We start from the raw sequence: 18,161 nt of genomic DNA on the forward strand, positions 1-18,161 counted from the left end.
CCCAAAGATCTTTACAACTTGGGAGGTTGGACTTGAAGGTTCAACTAGAGCCAGAGAGGAGCATTTTCCCCAGGCTTTCACCAGCAACTGCTCATCTGTAAATAGCCACAGGCTTCAGCTGTGTCCATGGGCTTGGAAATGGGAAAAGCCATGGATGGGTGGATGGATGGGTGGGTGGACATTCAATCCTGACCAGCCTCACTCTGTGCTGAGGTAAAACAGTTGCAGGACAAGCTGCTAATTAAAAGAAATCAGAGGAATATGAATTATTCCCAGGCAGAAACAGGGCAGGGGCTGTCTGGGGGTGGAAAGCACAGCAGAGCTCATGGAGGAGCCCCTGCAGCACAGCCCCCTCCCAGCACCACGGGAGAAGCAGGGAAGGTGCACGGAAAAGGCTCAGCCCCACACCAAGAAATCATTTACTGTCAAAATTCAAACGAGAGGAGTGTCAGAACACCCACCAACTGCAAACCACAAGGCGTTCGGGGGAACAAATTAATTCAACTTAATTGTGGACTTGCCAGCTCTTCAAAGTTGAAAACACAAGATGTGTTTGGGGAAAAGAAAGCACTGAAACTCAAAAAACACACAGGGACTTCCCATCTAAACACGCAGCCAAACCATCCACGATGCTCATCAGAAAGACTTCACCCTCTTTTTTAAACACAAACATTTTTGCACTTATAAAATATTCAGTCAGCTCACATAGAAAAATACAAGTAGAACCCATTATTAATTTACAAGGCCCTGTTTAATTTACATGCTATTTTTCTCTGGTATATTAAATTTATCAAGGCTGGTGGAGATCCTCCCTGCTGAATATTCATGGGCTTACGTGGAAAATTATCTCTTCTACATCCAACAGATTCCAACACAAACTCCAAACTGCCCCTTGCTCCGAGACTTCCCTCGACAGGAACACCAGGAGCACAGTCCAGTCCCTGTCAGTTCCCAGGGAGAAGTGACACCACCAGGCACATTTTAATCGTCCCAATTCATGCTGGTTTTCTGTATTTTTGTCCTCTCAGTCCATGTCATGAGAACATTGCCTCACAAATTTAAGCAGCACATTCTTAGAGGTCTTCCCATCTTAGAGGGCTTTTCCAACCTAAATGAGTATGGGATTCCATGATTCTATAAATCCATGATTCTATGATTCCATGATTCCATAAATCCATGATTCTATGATTCCATGATTCTATAATTCCATGAATCCACGACTCAGGTGGCCACTCGCCCAGTCCACCCGTGAACATGGAACCTCTCACTGCCATTTATCCCTGTCCTCCCTAATGATGTTGTGATTCCCAAACACCAGAAGTTCCTGCCATTGCTGTCCCCACTACGTGGTTTAATTTAATTACACCAGACTCTAATTACAGATCCTGAACACGAGGCTGGATCCAGAGCTCACAGCCAGGCACACTTAAAAATTCCCTTTAAGCCCAAATCTGTTTGCAGGGAGATGTTATCCCACCGATTCTTCCTGGTGTAGGGATGTTATTTCTCACCCCTCACAGCCAGACAGGTTTTCCAGAGTATTAAATGTATTTTTGGTAGAAGACACATCTAGTGTCATGTGACTTGACTAAAAAAAAACCCAAAGCAAACCCCCAAAGTTTTCTTAGTCTTGCCCTAACATATAACCAAGATATTTGATATATTGGGTATAACCAAAGTATTTGACATATTTGGTATAACCAAGATATTTGTGATGATTTTTCATGCCAACCAGGCAATTTCTCACTAGTTTCTTTAATTTCTGGGATGCAGCTTGTGGAAATCCTGCTGGACAGAAACGGCCCAGGGCCAGGAGAAAGCAGAGCACGAAGGACACCCCATAAACCTGCCCACCACAAAACAGCTCAAGTTACTCCCAAGCCCAAAACGGGTTAAATATTAAACAAAACTTCCCCAGAGAGAGGGAGGCACGTCCATCCCTGGCCAGAACATTAAGATGCTGGTCAGAAATCCGGGAGGGAAAGGAGGCTGGGCAGGGCCAGGGGGATGTTGGGAAGGGCGAGGGAAGAGCTGACAGATTGGATCCCTCCCCGCAGACCGCCCGGATCCCGGGGCCTGCCTGCTGGATTAAGACTGCCCTACTCGTCACTTAATGCTTATTTTCATCACTTCCCTTAAAATATTGATAATCAATTAGGGCTACGTCTGTTTTGCCACAGAATCTGTGTCACAGTCTATCAGACTGTCAGGGCCAATTCGCTCCTCATTCAAAGTTAATTTTTGCTTCATAAATCTGCCTTTGGAGGAGTCATTAGGCGCCGAACATCGCCCGAGGTGCAATCACCTATTCTCTTTCATTAGAGGCAGGCAGGGAAGGTGAGGGAGATTATTAGAACTTTGGAATGATCACAAAGCAGCGTGCTGCCTGTCACATCCCCCCAACGCTTCATTCATCTCGCCAACTCGCTGCCAACGCTTAAAATGGACATTATTCATGACCATCTGTGACACGCTGAATATTCCGGAGCGGGAGTGACGGAAAAAGCCGTGCCCTGCTTGGACTGGGAAATTAATTCCACGGGCAGAGCAATTAGGAAGAGAGCAAACTTGGTTTGGGGTGTTGTTTTTAGCCCTGTTGTTTCAGGAACGGGGCTTTTTTTTCAAACGTAAATCCGTGAGGGGGATGAAAAATGGGATGAAAGGGGGACATGGGTTGTTGGGAAGGGAAAGGTAGGAAGTGACAGATAAAATAAGGAGTTGTTGGGAAGGGAAAGGTAAGAAGTGACAGATAAAATCCCGGGCCGATGTCCCCGAAGATCCCCCATATCCCAGTGGCTGCCTCCTGTCTAAAGTGTGACCCCTCTAGGCTGTCAAACCCTGTATTTCATGGTCCTGAAGAACAACGTGCATTCCCTTTACTGTGGAAACAAATTGTTGGGTTGGTTTTCTTAAGCAGTTCCCAAATGAGCAGTTTCAAGCCCTGCTTTGTTGATCCGTTCCCAAAACGCAGCCAAACCAGCCCCCACGCTGGATTTTGATGAGCTGCCCCATTAAATTACAGCACTTCACTCCTGCTGGACAAGCAGTTCAGTGTGGGGAACAGATTTCCAAAATCAGATGTATTTATAGCTCTTTCTCTCCTTCCAAGGAGCACGTGGCATTTTTAAAGGAGGAATGGCAAAAATGCTGGTGCAAGGCACCCCCATCCACAAAATTCATTGAACCCCACCATTTTCCATGCACTATCCCTGAATCCATGCAAGGGTTTAAGCTGTACTTTCAGGACAAGTCATTCCCATCTAATGAAATAACATCAAGCAGTTCCTTGAATTTCATTACCAAAGTCAAAAGAACGGTGATTTACATTTTTCCCCTGGTCTAACCAGGTAAATGGTGTTACCATTTGCAAACCTCTCCCAACCCCTGTCATTCCCCTCCCAAAATATCCTGGTTTTCCAGAAACAAGGACCAGTGTGGCACAATTCCACTGGCTCCCCTCGAGCCAAGCCCATTTTCCCCAGCTGAGGAACTCCAGATTTATAACAATAATCCTAATGAAGGCTTAATCAGCAGATCTTGGCGAGGTACATCCATCTATTATTTAGGGCACTCCTAATTCCTTTCTTTCTGCCACTGTTTCCCCCACAAACACATATGTAGGATAAAAAAACCCAGCACCACCACCACGTCCTTGAGTGCCACATCCACCCCATTTTGCGAACATGTCCAGGGATGACTCCAAGACTTCCCTGGGCAGCCTGTTCCAATGCCTGACCACCCTTTCCATTAAGAACTTTTTCCTAAAATCTAATCTAAACTTCCCCTGGCATGAGCTGAGGCCATTTCCTTAACTTGAGGCCACTTCCTTGAGTTAAAGAGGAAAGAAGAGCTTTCTCTTCCCTAAGGGAAAAGGAAGGAAGAGCTTGGGAAGGGAAAAGGATGGCCCAAAGTTAAACACTCCCCTGAACTACTGGGCTAAGAGAGGCAGCAATATTTAGGAGGGAAAAAAAAAAATAAATAAATTCCAGGTATAAAAACTGTTTAGGATCTCAGACCAAACCTGCACGAGGCCTCTTGTACAGCAGGTCTCAACCATCTCCATGGACTGTGTCCCATCCTACATCCCACCTCCCATGAAACACTCAATCCATCCTTCTGGAATGTGCCAGCTCCAGTTCCCCACTGCACCTGCATGAGAAATCAGCCCAGTGTGGCACCAACCACGGACCTGCACAGGGAAATGTAGCAGCTTGTCCATGTAACTTCACCAATAAATTATCTTACCTCAAAATACTTATTTGTTTAAAGTATAATCACTAATAAAAATTGTTTAAGTGGTTTCTGGGACAAAGCCTGGCACTGTGCCTCAAATCCAGTTGTCACTCCAGCCCGTGGATTGGGAATGACACTTGGCTTTTCTCCCCGGGGTTAAGGGCAGAATTCAGCCTGACAGCAAACCTGAAAAATTCCCTCCCAAAACTTCCAGCCCAAACGAGCCCTTCTTTCATCTGCCAATTTCCCAAAGTCAGGAATCACCATGGATTTATTCCTGGGCACAGGCCCACAGACACCACCCCAGACCATCACTCCTTCCCAGTAACAACAACTGGCTGCTCATCTGCACTGGAAACCCCCCAAAACCAACGAGATTTGCTGAGCCCCGTGGGCCAGGTAACAACAAATCCCAAAGATAATCACCCAGATTGACTTCCCTGATCCTCCTGGTGCAAGATCCAGGTGGGATCTGCAGCCAATGGCAGGGATAAAACATTCCTGATTGGCCTCAGGCAAACAGAACTATTCCATGAGACCCCAGACAGGAGATGGAAACACCTGCTCCTTAGAAAACGCTCTGGGATAACTTCCTAGATGAAAAATGGACAAGTTTCATTCCTCCTCCCTGACTTTCTGAACAGAACCACTCGCTAAGAGGATAAGAGAAATCCGGGACTTCCTGCTCCAGGAGAAATTAATAATATCTAAAAGACAACACTGACAACATACAAATCCACAAGGAATCCACAGGAAGCATTTTTGAGTTTTTTTTTTTCCAGAAAGAAGGAATTTTGCTCACCCCACTCATGATCATCTCCCACTTGGACCACGACATTAATGAGAAAGTCGTCGTGAAGCAACAAACCCCAAAAAGGACCCCAAAGTCCTTCTTGTAAGTTATTTTTCAAAACTGCAAGTCCATAAACACCAAGATACGATTAAAGAAAAAGCTGCTCGTGAGTAATTAGCACCCAACAGTGTTAATTCCTAAAGATCTTGACCGGGGCACTGGAAAATCAGGAACCAAGGTGGAAAACTCCACCTGGGGTGCGGCTGCAGGGAACTCCCAGGATTTACTGAGCCATAACTGCGGAATCATGAGACAGCAATCCAAAAGAACTTGACATCTGGCACCAAAAGGGGGAGTGTGTGTCAAGGAAAGATCTGTGGGAAAGACTTACAGCCCATGCCAGCACACACTCCATCACACCGGGATAGCCTTGGGAGCGGGAGCAGGGAACACGGAACTCATCCCGGCGGCAAAAACGCCGGGAAAACCCTCCGTTCCCAGCTCCTACCCTTAACTGCTGCAATCACTGACTGCACTCAGCGTTATTAAATACTCCCCCAGGATAAAAGAGGGAAATGTATTGCTTAAATATTCAGTGGCTGCTGTAAAATCTCATTCCCGATTAAGCGATGAAGATGAAGAAATGCCGCCGAAAACAAACAATTCATCTTGCCGGCAGCACGCGGCGGAGCGCTCCTGGAACGCTGCCAGGGGCTCTGCGGGCTGGGATTCAAGAGCTGCATTAAAAGCAAACTCCAGCCCTGCTGCACACCGGGCTGAGCAGCCCCGAGTAAACAGTTTGCCAATAATCCACGAAGGAATTCGGGCGCTCGAGTGTTTTTTGGGAGCGTTGGACTTCTCGGCGTATTTCAAATAAGTGCTTGTTTTATTTAAAAGTTCCAGTAAAACCCACTAGAGTGAGAGGGAGAACAGACAAGTCCAAGCCCAGAAAGCACCAAAGGAGTGATTTCTGGGAGAGATTTGTCATCCCCGAGGAAGGCACCTCCAAGGGCAGATCTGATAATCTACACCTGCATTCCCACTGCTCATCTGCAACCTTGAGAGCTCCCAACTGCCTCTCAGAAGTCTGGGCAGCATAATTTTACTTCAGACACACATGCATCTGTATATTTGTATAGAGCTGCAACGAAGCAATAAATAAGCAGCCTCATTCAGCACCAGAAATTCCATAAAGTTCCCCAAATTAAGTTTCACTGGGAGTGCTCTGCAAGTTCTGCTGCTGCACTTCACTTCAGGAGTGTGTTTCTGTCATTCTTAGAAAACAATTTGAAATATGAAAACCTCACTGAAGGCTTAATGGAGAGGGAACACCCAGGACCCTGCAGGCAGCAGAGCCCCCCTGCCAAGGCCCAGCATCCATCCATCCAGGAGGATCTGGTTGTGGACCTGCACGAGCACCCAGGGGATGTCTGTGTGTGGAATCCGTGATTTCAAACGAAGATCTGAGATTTGTGTTAATCACATTCCTTAATTGCACTGGTTTGGGTGGGTGGGACCTTAAAGCTCGTCCAGTTCCAGCTGTGGAAGTGTCCCTGGGAGTGTCCAAGGCCAGGTTGGACAGGGCTTGGAGAAATCTGTGCTAGTGGAAGGTGTCCCTGCCCCTTGGCAGGGGGTAGGACTGGATGATCTTTCATCCAGGTCCCTTCCGACCCAAACCATTCCATGATTCCATAATCCACCTTTTTGAAAAATCATCACTTTTTTCAGGATAAATTTCATCGTAACGCGTTTTGCAATAAAAGATTATTTTAAAAATTCGCTCAAATGTTGCAACCAGCGTAAGAACTACCCCTGAAAAACCACATTTAACTGCTTTAATCCCTGATTTCTCCCAGTGCTTGATTTCCACTGCTTTGAACACCCCCAATCAATAAGCACCAGGCCAGACGAGTTCTGAGCCCACACAGCAAAGACAGGGAGTGGAGCGGTGCTGGTTGCAGGGACTGTGCCGGGCACAGGTCAGCATCCCCGTGTCCTGGAGCCGTGCTCCACCTGCCCTTCCCGCTCTTCCCGGGGTCCCCCCGGCACCAGGGCATCGCCCCCATCGATCCCTCCCACCTGCAGGACGATCAATGCAGGGGCAGCTCTTTAATTACCCCGGTGCTGGGGGGGACTCATCGATCCCCTGCTCTGCCCCCACCAGGCTCAGCACAGCCAGGGGAAGGGGGGGAAGCGGCTCCAGCCAGGATTGGGATCGGGATGATCCAGAGCGGAGCCCAGGCCAGGCCAGGAACTCTCCGAGCTGGAGGGTGGGAGCTCCCCCTGGCAGGTGTTGGGTTCTGAGCACGGGCTGATTACTGTCATTAATACAATATTAGCAACAGATCTTATTGATCCCCAACCCTCCTTTCCAATAGGAAATTCCGAGCTCGGAGGGAGGAACGTGGAGACCAACAGGTTTGATGGTTTTAATCCACACCAGCTTTGTGTTTTAGTTCCTAAAAGTACTCTCGATTTCTTCCAACAGCAAAAGGAATTTCACTGTTATCCTTAATTAACTACTTGGTTACAAGTAAATCAATTTAAAAAATAGTTTAAAAATACCCCAAACACATTTTATTAAATATGAATAATAATAATAATAATAATTCATTATTAATAATATTTAGTCTTATTTTCTAATTAATAATAACATTTAATTTTATTAAACATGAATAATAATAAATAACTTAATAGTATTAACACAAAAAAATTAATAAGTTTAAATTAATAATGACACCAAGTTTTGACTTATAGAATAAAATAAAACTTACGGAATAATAGAATCATTAAGGTTGGAAAAGACCTTCAGGATCATCGAGCCCAACTTTCAAGATTTATTTCTGTTGTCATAATGTAAAATGTTTCTTTCCATGACCCAATGGTTAAAACATTTAAATTTCTGTGCTTCAACAGGGTGATAACGTGGCTGTTAACAAATGGAGTGTTTTGACAGCGCTAAGGGAAGGCCCATTCCCAAGGGATGAGATTGGAAACCACCCCCCAGGACAGCCACAGGATTTGCCCACCTTGGCAGGAGGAGCCCAGGGAGGGAAGGGGGTGTCCCAAAGCAGCTCCTGAGGGAACATCCAAAAAGAAATCTACTTTTAACGCACAAAGTGACGTCCCATTCCACAGGTTTCTGCCCACAATCTTAGTGCCAGGTGAGAGGAATTCCCAGGAAGAATATTTAGGGATTCCCAGCACTCTTTGCAACTCCAACACTGTCAGTATTGGGGATTATTATCCACTTCTAAGATTAGGAAAACATGTGACATTGGCTGAAGTTTTCCAGTGAAAATGGTGAACAGTGCTGGACTTGATGATCTTGCAGGTTTTTTCCAACTCTAATGATTCCATGATATAAATTCTACTTGGAAAAAGAATCAACTTGTATTTTCACACCCAAAAAAACCCACAAAAAACCAAACCAAAACAACAACAAAAAAACAACAACAAGAAAACCCCAAACAAACAAAAACCCCAAACAACCAGAAAGAAAAAAGCTAAACATTAAATTGCTGCTTCAACAACCTGTTATTCCGTGTCTCACCAGTCCATTAAAGGCAGTAATTTAATCAGTTCGTATTTTCTCAGGAAAATCTCATTCAGAGAAATTTTATTGCCAGCGATCTAAATAGTAAATACTTATTATCCCCTCCAAATGAGGTTTTGCTTGCCAAGGGCAAACCCACGGCTGTTATTGGAGAGCTCTGTCAGAGCACGAGAAGTTAAAAAGGTTATAAAGATCCCATTAATGTCACGGCACTGGGAGTGCTCAGTAATTGAGGCCTTTATTCAGTGTATTAGCACGGCCAAGGGCCCGTTAATAGGGTGCTTTAGGCTTTATTTGCCTCAGCCCCATAATCACCTCCACGCAGTGAATACTGGGCGTTTATCTGCTGGAGAGCACCGGGGTTTTATCGGCTGGGGATAAAATGGCAATAATCTACAGCTTCCAGGCGAGGAGGAGGAGGAGGCACAGCCAGCGGGGCCACCAGCGAGTGGTGATGGGGACGAACTGGGGACCAGCTGGGGACCACCACTGAGTCACCACCAAAATGCTGGGAATAAGGATGTAAAATAAGCTTTTTAAAAAGTCAGCCTGCAATGCTGAGAAACCCGGCAATGGAACAGCCCCAAAGACAACAGTAAGGTAGATAAAAAGCAATATTTCACTATAAGGGTGGGGAGACCCTGGCACAGCTTGCCCAGAGCAGCTGTGGCTGCTCCAAACCAGTCTGGGATTCCATGGGCCCTTCCACAACTTATTTCCTTTCCCCCCTTGAGCTTCCCCACACTCCAGAGCAGGAAATCCAGGAACAAAGAGTTCCCAGACTGGTTTGGGTTGGAAAGAACCTCAAAGCCCATCCAGTGGCACCCCTGCCATGGGCAGGGACACCTTCCACCAGCCCAGGTTGCTCCAGCCTGGCCTTGGACACTTCCAGGGATCCAGGGGCAGCCACAGCTTCAGTTTCCAGGATGAAATTCCGCTCATTTCCAAAAAAAACAACTGCTCCTATTTCCCCTTTTCATATTGACACAGTAATTAATAGAAAACACTAATTAATAGAGACTTTTAATAGAAATTAAAAAGAACCTGCCAGGCGCAGCTTCAATTATTATCAGTTTTCAGCGTGAAAATTAATTAATTTCTATTAAAATCCTTGGTAACACAAGCAAAACCAGACACTGCTGCCTCCCCCCTCCTCCAGTGTTGCATAACCACAAAATTAAATAAATGGCACCTTATTTGATCTCCACTGATGCAGTTCATGACCCTGAGCCTGGACACAGCTCCATCCCCTCAGAGCTCCTTCCTCAGCTCATGCAGGACCAGCTCAGGGTTCCCAAACACTTGTTCTTTCTCAACACAAATGTGAATATCCCATTTTCCACAAAGAGCTGAGAAATCCAGGATGGAGCCTTCCCTTCCTGCTTTCTTGCCCTGAGTTAATACCAATGGAATGACAATTTGCTCTCCCTCAAGGAGCCTCCTCCCTGTCAAATCCTTCACAATTCTCAGACAAGACTCTCCAAGGCCTTAAGATCAACAGCACAAAATGCTCAAAAGCTTTAAGAAAATACTCTGATTAAATAGTTTTATTGGGTACTTTAAGAACATAAAGAGATGCTTGATGGCTTAAACAAAGAAGCCTGGCCAGAAACCTTCAATAATAAATTAAACTGCAGAATGGGAATTAAAGGGAGGATCTGACATTAAAGCACCTAATTTGATTTTTCACATAAGCTGTGTTTTGAAATAGTTCTTTTTTTCCTTGCTGGGGTAATCAATACCAGTGATATGGCAAAGGACAGAAGTTTTCATTACTGTTGCCTCTTATTAAAGACCCCTGTTTTGCCCTTTGCAATGGATCACAGTGTAATTCCTTAATGGGCTTGTGGCCACATGGCTGCAATCACTGGCTGCACATTTAATTCTGGCTGAACTTTCCTGGCTTCACATTTGGAAGAGTGTTAAAAGAAAGTCCAGCTCCTCATTTAAAAAAAAAAAAAAAGAAGGCTAAAACCTACCTGAGTGTGTGCCCATAAATGTGGTTTTTATCTGCCAATAAACTGCTCCAGTAAAGAACAGACACTGCCTTTCCCATTTTATCATGGTCTAAAAAGCATCCAGGGGGTGCTTCACATCACAGCTCTGTCTCTCTCTCTCCCTTTCCCACTCTCTGGTTTAGGATCAGAGGAAGATTGTTCAGGTCTCCCCTCCCAGCCAAACACCACACAAGGAATCAGCTCTGCCAGCCTGGCTCCAGAGGATTGTTGAAGATGTCTGTTTTCCAATGAACTAAATTTTAAATGATAAAGCCCTCTTATTATTATTACAGAAGGTTAAAGTCTGCTTTTCTAGAGATTATGACCAGAAAACATCATATAAAATCCTTTCAAAATAACTAAAATTACCAAACACCCCCAGGACAAATATTTTAAAAATACAGATACTAAATATTAATAAAACAAAGATGTTTAAACAAGCAAAAGGAAAGAAAGAGTCTATTTTAATGGCAATTCTTCCTGTTAGTCTCATAAGTATGAGGACAGGTGTTTTGCTTGTTCAAAATACGTTGGGGGTCTTCTCTTTCAGAAGTTTTATGGCTCCCCCACATTTGCAAAAGCATTAGCATGAGAACTCCTCTCAAACCACCCAAAATTTCCTACAAATGACGGGCAATCAACCTTATAAAAAGCCCAACAGGACTGAAAAAGTCTTTGCAAAACACCCCCCCTGCTCCATTTTAGGATTTATTCGGCCCCCACCTCACAATCACCCCTGAATCTGATGGGACACGAGGGCACTTCATCCCAGAGGAAAACCCTCAGCTCCTGCTCAAATGAAAAACCCCCAAATTATTGCAGTCCTGGAGTTTGGCTTGCAGGAGGCATTAATGAGCGATCACAGATCCAAGCAGCACATCAGTCAGGAGCTGTGATGATAAGGACGTTGACAAATGGGCCCCGAGTTGGAAGGGTCAATCATAAACTCATCAAATGCTTCATTTCATTTCTTAATTTGGACAAACACAATTTGTTTATGGGAAAGATATCAGGTGTTCTTGCATGAATAATGGCCGTGCAAGCAAACTCCATTAATCAGCCCCTGATTACAAATGACTCCGAGATTGTTTGTTCTAATTTCATTCATTTGGGTCAACAAAGAGAACACGAGCGGACGAACCCACGTGGAGGAAATGGCACGTTTAGTTCTCCAGATTTAATAAAGTTGTGATAAATGTCCTTTCAATAACTGAAACAGGAACTTTATTACCCATATTGAACACTGTTCTTGAAAAAAAATTAACGTATGTGACTTACAAGATGATCGTGTGGGCACGGAACAAGATCCTCACTCAGGTGCTGGACAACTACTGAACTCAGAGCAATGTCCCTGCATTCCAGGTTTTCCTGAAAGGATGGATGTGAAAAGCACAAACCCAGCAGGTTTGGATTTCCACTTGCTGTGAAGTATCACAGGAAAATGCTGGAATGATTGAAAATCAGTGAATTCCACCCCTGCAGCTGAGGGCCCTTGGCCCCAGCACAGCAATGGGTGTCCCTGGACAGCCCTGCATTCTCTCCCAGTGGCAAAGCAACAGCAGGTAGGGCACTAATTACTAATTACAGCTTCTCATCTCAGTCTGCAGCTAAGGAGGGAATGAAGATGGTGACATGGGGACCTCCAGTGCTGTTTCCATCACAGACTCCCCAAATCACTGAGACTCCTCAAATCACCGTTCTACCTCAAAAGGGCACCAGGAGCTGAAAATCCATCAAAACAAAGGGAGTGTTTATCAGTTAAATCCGTAGAATCACAGAATGGTTTAGATGGGAAGGACTCTGAGGACCATCCCATTCCATCCCCTGTCCTGGGCAGGGACACCTTACACGATGTTTTACAAAATAACATCCCCCAAAAGACACCCTAAACCAGAACCACCCCCCCCCCACCCCCCACATATGGTTCCCACAGCCAGAACAGTGGATAATTAAATTACCAGTTGCTAAATATGAATTGATGTAAAACTTAAGGTAACTGAAAAATTGTCTTTGACTTGAGATCAATAGCAGGACTGAAAGATTCATCTGCACATAATTAGCAGAGAGATTTGCATCAAAATCATGTATCCATATGCTGCAATAGGACTGGAGCCCATTAGTTCTCTTGTAAGGCTGAGATACTTTGGGTAGCACAAAAAAGAAAAAAAAAAAAAAGGTCTCTAACAAGAAAAAAAAAAGGAAATTCTAAAAGCTTTAGAATTATTTCTGAAGGCAATAAATGTTCATTAACGAATAAAGTTACTCTAAAGTCTATTTATGGGCTCTGGTTTACATTATGGCCTCCCTGCAATGACTCATTGGCTTCTTAGTCTAGAATAAAAAGTTGACATTCTACAAAAATGGGTCAAAGAAATTCTTTTTTTAATCTCTTGCAAGAACCTACAAGAGGTTCCTGAAGTGAGCAGCTTTTAAACACCAACAGAACGACTACACAAACTGCAGAAGTGAATTATTGAGATTCAAACACTTTCTCTACCTACATTTAATTAAAGCCCTGTGTTTTTTCAGCAATCATGAAGCTGAATGAATTGTTTAATTAATTACTATTGTTCAAGTGTTTACTTTGCTCACCAGTGACACAAACCACCTGCACCTCCAAAGTCCCATATTTTGTAAGGACGAGACCACTGACAGGTTAAAACAGCAATTACTTGGAGCAGTGACTCTTTTTTTTCTGTGCTTGTTGCTTTGCATGCAGAAATCATTAATTTTTAGTGCTCTAATGAGATTCTGAAGCTTTGCCAAGAGATCAGGAGCAAGGAATGGATGAAGAAATGGATCTCATGTCCAGCTGTCCCAGCACTTGTCCAGGGCTGTGAAGCTCAACATGACCATCAAGTACATTCTGCATTTTCTGCAATTCCATCTTAAAACACCTGAACTTCTCATAAAACATGTAATATAAAAATTAGCAGCTACAAATCTATTCCATCATAAATTTCCTTGTTTTTTTTTTTTTTTTCCATGAACAGTTTAATTCTTACACAGCTCAGTTGGTTTCAAGTTCTCCTTCTGTCGATGTCAATGAAACTGCTCCTGACACCGAAATCTGCTGAGTAGGAATCAGCAGCTGACCCAGAAACTGGGTTCATTAACTCCATAATTAGACTGATGTCCTAAATTAGCCAGTTTTTGGGGAACAGGATAAACCTCTCCTATGAAGCCAGGCTGGGAGAGCTGGGGGGGTTCCCCTGGAGAAGAGAAGGATCCAGGGACACCTGAGAGCCCCTGGCAGGGCCTGAAGGGGCTCCAGGAGAGCTGGAGAGGAACTCCACAGCTCCAGGAAGATGGAACATTCAGTGTCTCTCCTGGCAGCAAGGAGAAATCCAAGTGCACAGCCCACCTGCATCATTTGGAGGCATTTCATGAGTGCAATTACAGTTCATTTCCCTTTGAGACAGGGAATAAGTAACAACCTCCCCAGATTGGTGAAGACTCACTATGGAAAAAAACTTCCTCTCCTGAGCTGGGGGTTCAAGAAGTGCTGCACAAAACACCTTCAAAATCCTTTTCAGCACATCCACGTTTGCCAAAGAGAGAAAAGGTAACTCAAGAAGAGATTTTTTTTTTTCCTCTCCAATCTGAGATTTTATATATAAATAGAAGTAGAATTCAATTATCCCAAGTGTCAATCAACTCCACTCAAAACAACTCCTTGAAATGGATAGAAATAAGAATTTTGTATTCAACCAAACTGAGCACACCCACACAGCAACTAAACGAACCTCTTTGTCAATATTCAGCAAATTTTAAGCCTGTTCTAAGTTCAAATTCTCCCAATTTCTGGGACAAACATTATTTTAAAAGCAGCTTTAAATTCCCATGAAGCAAGTGAAATATTTTTAAGTGTTATTTCGTCCTTTGTGTCTCTACAGCCACACAAGTTACCCCCCCTCCTAAAATTCACTGCAGAACTCCAAATTCAAATGGAAGCCACGGAGTTTTCAGTGGGAAGAGCACAAACAGCAAAGCTGAAAGGAAAGCATCATCAAAACGAGAAACCCATACCCAGTCCATAAACTTGGCAGCTGAAAAGAAGCCCCAATAAAAGGAAATTTTTCATACTTGTTGCCACCTGCCCCCCCCTCCTTCCTGCTCTGCACGGCTGGAAAAGAGCAAAACAGGGGCCAACCTATTTAACTAAACAGTTTTTATTAAAGCAAAAGAAAAGCAAGAATCTATAAAGTACCAAGTGATCCTATTAGTTCCACCAGACTAAAATCATACAGTCTACGTATGTGGTCCTTTCAGCCACATCTGTTATGAGCCATTTTGATGCCCCAAAGCAGAGAATATTTGACTATATTTATCAGGCACCGAGTGCAAATTGGGATTTTTCTCCTCAGCAACAAAAAAAGAAGCCGTAAGAATTATAAGACATTTGTGTTTGCAACAGTTAAGGCCAAATTAGTTGTTGTATTCCCTGATTTTTCTCTCTAAGGAACACGTAAAGTGCAACAAAGGTAGGGGACTGATGGTCTCTCATTCAGAGATAATGAGCTAAATATCCAATATCCAGAATTGCAGCCAAACAGATAAATGTTAAATGCTCGTGATTTGTATTCACCCATTTTTAGTGTCGATTGTTCGTGTCCCATTAGTGCCTCAGTGCCGAAGTTTCCTTTAAATAAACTCCGGGACGAATCCTTTGCACAAAACCCCCCCCCCCATTCTTGAGTGCTCTTTCAGCCCGAGATTGAAATGCAGATCCCAAAAATACATCAGTCACTTATTTCAACTCTAGACCTTTGAAAATCCAGATCAATTGCCTTTTGTCAGCGTCTTTGCATGGAGAGCAAGACATTTCTGCTCAGCCCCATGGAAAAGCTTCGGGAGCCCTTTGGAAGAGGCAGGAATATTGACGGTTTGAAACGTCCCCGCGCCGTTTCAGAGGAATTTATCGACATTTTCGGAATACTCCCCCACGTCTGAATCTCTGGGAGAGGCACCGGTGCCACAGGATGGATTGGGGTGAGAATGGAGAAGCTTTAAGGCCGTGGGGTTTGCCGCCGTGCCCAGTTTAGGGTGGGAGGCAGCGCCAGCTTCTCCCCCAAAACCGGCGACGCTCAACACAAAACCCTCCCCGTCCTTCTGGGCAGCCGAGGCTGGGAAAGGAATCACAGACACCCAAGTGGTTTGGCAACTGTAAGTGACAGAAGCTGAGCTAAATCCTCTGTTTACACTGGGGATTAGGAGGGGGGGATTGCGCCGGGCTGGTCAAGGGAAGCTGCTCCCCGGCAGCCCGTGGGGCAGCGCCACAAAGCCAGGCCTGGTAGGAAGTGACCCATAAACGGCTCCCGAGCAAGGATTTACACAAAGCCAGTCTGCCCCAGAGAAACTCCATATGACCATTAACTGGCCGGCACGGCCTGCCAGGAGGCCTAATTACAGCCCTACAGAGCCCCCGAACAAAGGCTGGAGAGCTTTAGCCCAGGGATGATCTGCTTTCTACTGACTTGAGAGAGTCCATATAGAGCCACAAAGAGAAAGAGCTTTAGCTGGGAAATTCTCCCAAGGGACAAAGCATTGTGGCTGAGCCCGCAAGGCCCACATGCAATGTACTTCAGACGGGCTTAAAACATCCCACCCTCTCCAAATTAACATTCAACTACTGCCTGCTTAACATCTGCTCGGGCACGGCGACTTGTGGGGGGGAGATGGTCGGGGGCTGCAAGAGGCTTCCTGCCACCTCAGCACTGAGAAACCCAACTCAACGAAGTCGCAGAAACACGAATTTAGAGCCCAGGCCGACAGCTCCTGCTTCGGTAAATCAAAAATCTCGAGGATTGAAGTGGAGGGTTTCAGCACCTCCCAGCACTGCCCTTAATGGGAACAAAGGTACTGACTTTATTTACACCTTACAAAGGGAAACAACGTTCAGCAAAGTCAGCATGAACACAGGACTTGGAGACAAAACTTCTTGCCAGCACTACGGCGCCTGGATGGAAGAATGACCACCTTCCCCTCCTCTCCCTCACACACACAGGTGAATATTTTTTATTTCACCAGCTCTCCCACAATGAGAGACCAGAAGTCACAATTCCCATCTCCAAAACGCACCAGAAAGAAATAAATCTAAATAAAAAGTGCCTGTTCAACTGCTTGATACCTCCTGAGCTGTTATTTCCTGAAATAATACATGAGTTAAATTCTAAAGACAGATTTTTCCCAAGATCCCAAATATCTGCAACAGGGAAATTCAGAGAGGAAAATAAAGACAAGAAATTCAAGAAATTGCCCAGAGAAGCTGTGGCTGCCCCAGCCCTGGAAGTGTCCAAGGCCAGGCTGGACCAGGCTTGGAGCAACCTGGGACAGTGGAAGGTGTCCCTGCCCATGGCAGGGGGTGGCACTGGATGGGCTTTAAGGTCCCTTCTACCCCAAACCATTCCATGATTCCATGATGTCCATGGGAATAAACCACGAGGGGTCCATCCCAAACATCTCTCAGACAGCCAGATATTCCACAAGCTCATCCCCAGCTTTGGGAGGGGCTCTGTCTCCAGCCCTACACACACAACCAGCTTCATTCCTCGTTCACAGCTTCGTTCATCATTACCACGTACAGGGTGAAATTTTATCTGATATCCAATTAAATCAAACAGCATCTCCACAACAGCAAGAACCACCAACCTGCTGCCCCTGAGCTCCTGGAAAAGCTGCTGAGCAACGGTCTAATACAAATTTATTCTTCATTTTTAACACCGAAAGGTGAAAAACCCGTTGATTTTGCAATGAGTAAACATGAAAAGATATTGAAAAAACATTCTTGTCACTCCAGTCTAATAAAAATTAAATACAATTGACTGGATCCAGGACTAGGGTTTATTTCACAAAGGCCTGAGATGCCCAATTTTGGGTGGCAAAAAAAGACATTAAATCTCTTTGCTTCTTTAGGAACAACTTGCAGCTCCAATCCAAGATTCAGCCCTCACTGGTGAATATTTAAATTTAACGATACCACAGACCTTTGATAGGTTTTTGGAAATTCCGGAGCCCGGGTGATGATGATGATGTACAGCCCAGAGTTACCTTTTCTCCACTAAAATTCAAATATTGGAATGAAAAGCTGAGGTGTGAGCGATGGGAGCAGAACACACACATCGTGCTTTGGAGGTCAGGGCTGTCACATCTATTTTACAATTACACGTTTCAAGGACTTACTAAAAGTTCTGGAGAACAAAGAATGAACTGGAAGGCAAATAATGCAAAAAGCTGGATTTCTTTTGGAAAATGAGACACCAGCAATGTGAGAAGATTATTCCTAAAAACTCAAGGTTTTCAAAAGGGGAAAATTTAAAAAAAAAAAACCAAACAGATTTTTCTAGGAAGTTGCTGCTTGTAAGTTAAAAATGCAAATAGGAAAGTAAAGAGAAACATGGATTTATTACAGTATATATGAAATACCGAAAGCTTTCCTTCTTGGGTAACAAACTGACGCAGTTTAATAAGAAAATCAAACCAGAAATGATAAAATAGGAATGTTTCTCTCTGTAGAGAATTAATTTGTAGATCTGCCTCTTGATCTGAGCCATTTGGGAAGCTTTGGAAAAGCCTTTTGGAA

The 18,161-nt window shown here is 44.4% G+C and overlaps 1 protein-coding gene across 1 annotated transcript in view; it reads right to left on the minus strand.

The window, feature by feature from the left end:
• RSRC1 (arginine and serine rich coiled-coil 1) overlaps nucleotides 1-18,161 on the minus strand; it is an 87,442-nt gene that overhangs the window by 14,711 nt on the left and 54,570 nt on the right. The gene's annotated exons all lie outside the window — the stretch shown is intronic.

The sequence above is a fragment of the Empidonax traillii genome, unplaced genomic scaffold, assembly GCF_003031625.1.
Source record: "Empidonax traillii isolate 1590-97213 ecotype Southwest subspecies unplaced genomic scaffold, ASM303162v1 scaffold444:size1099390, whole genome shotgun sequence".
NCBI lineage: Eukaryota > Metazoa > Chordata > Aves > Passeriformes > Tyrannidae > Empidonax > Empidonax traillii.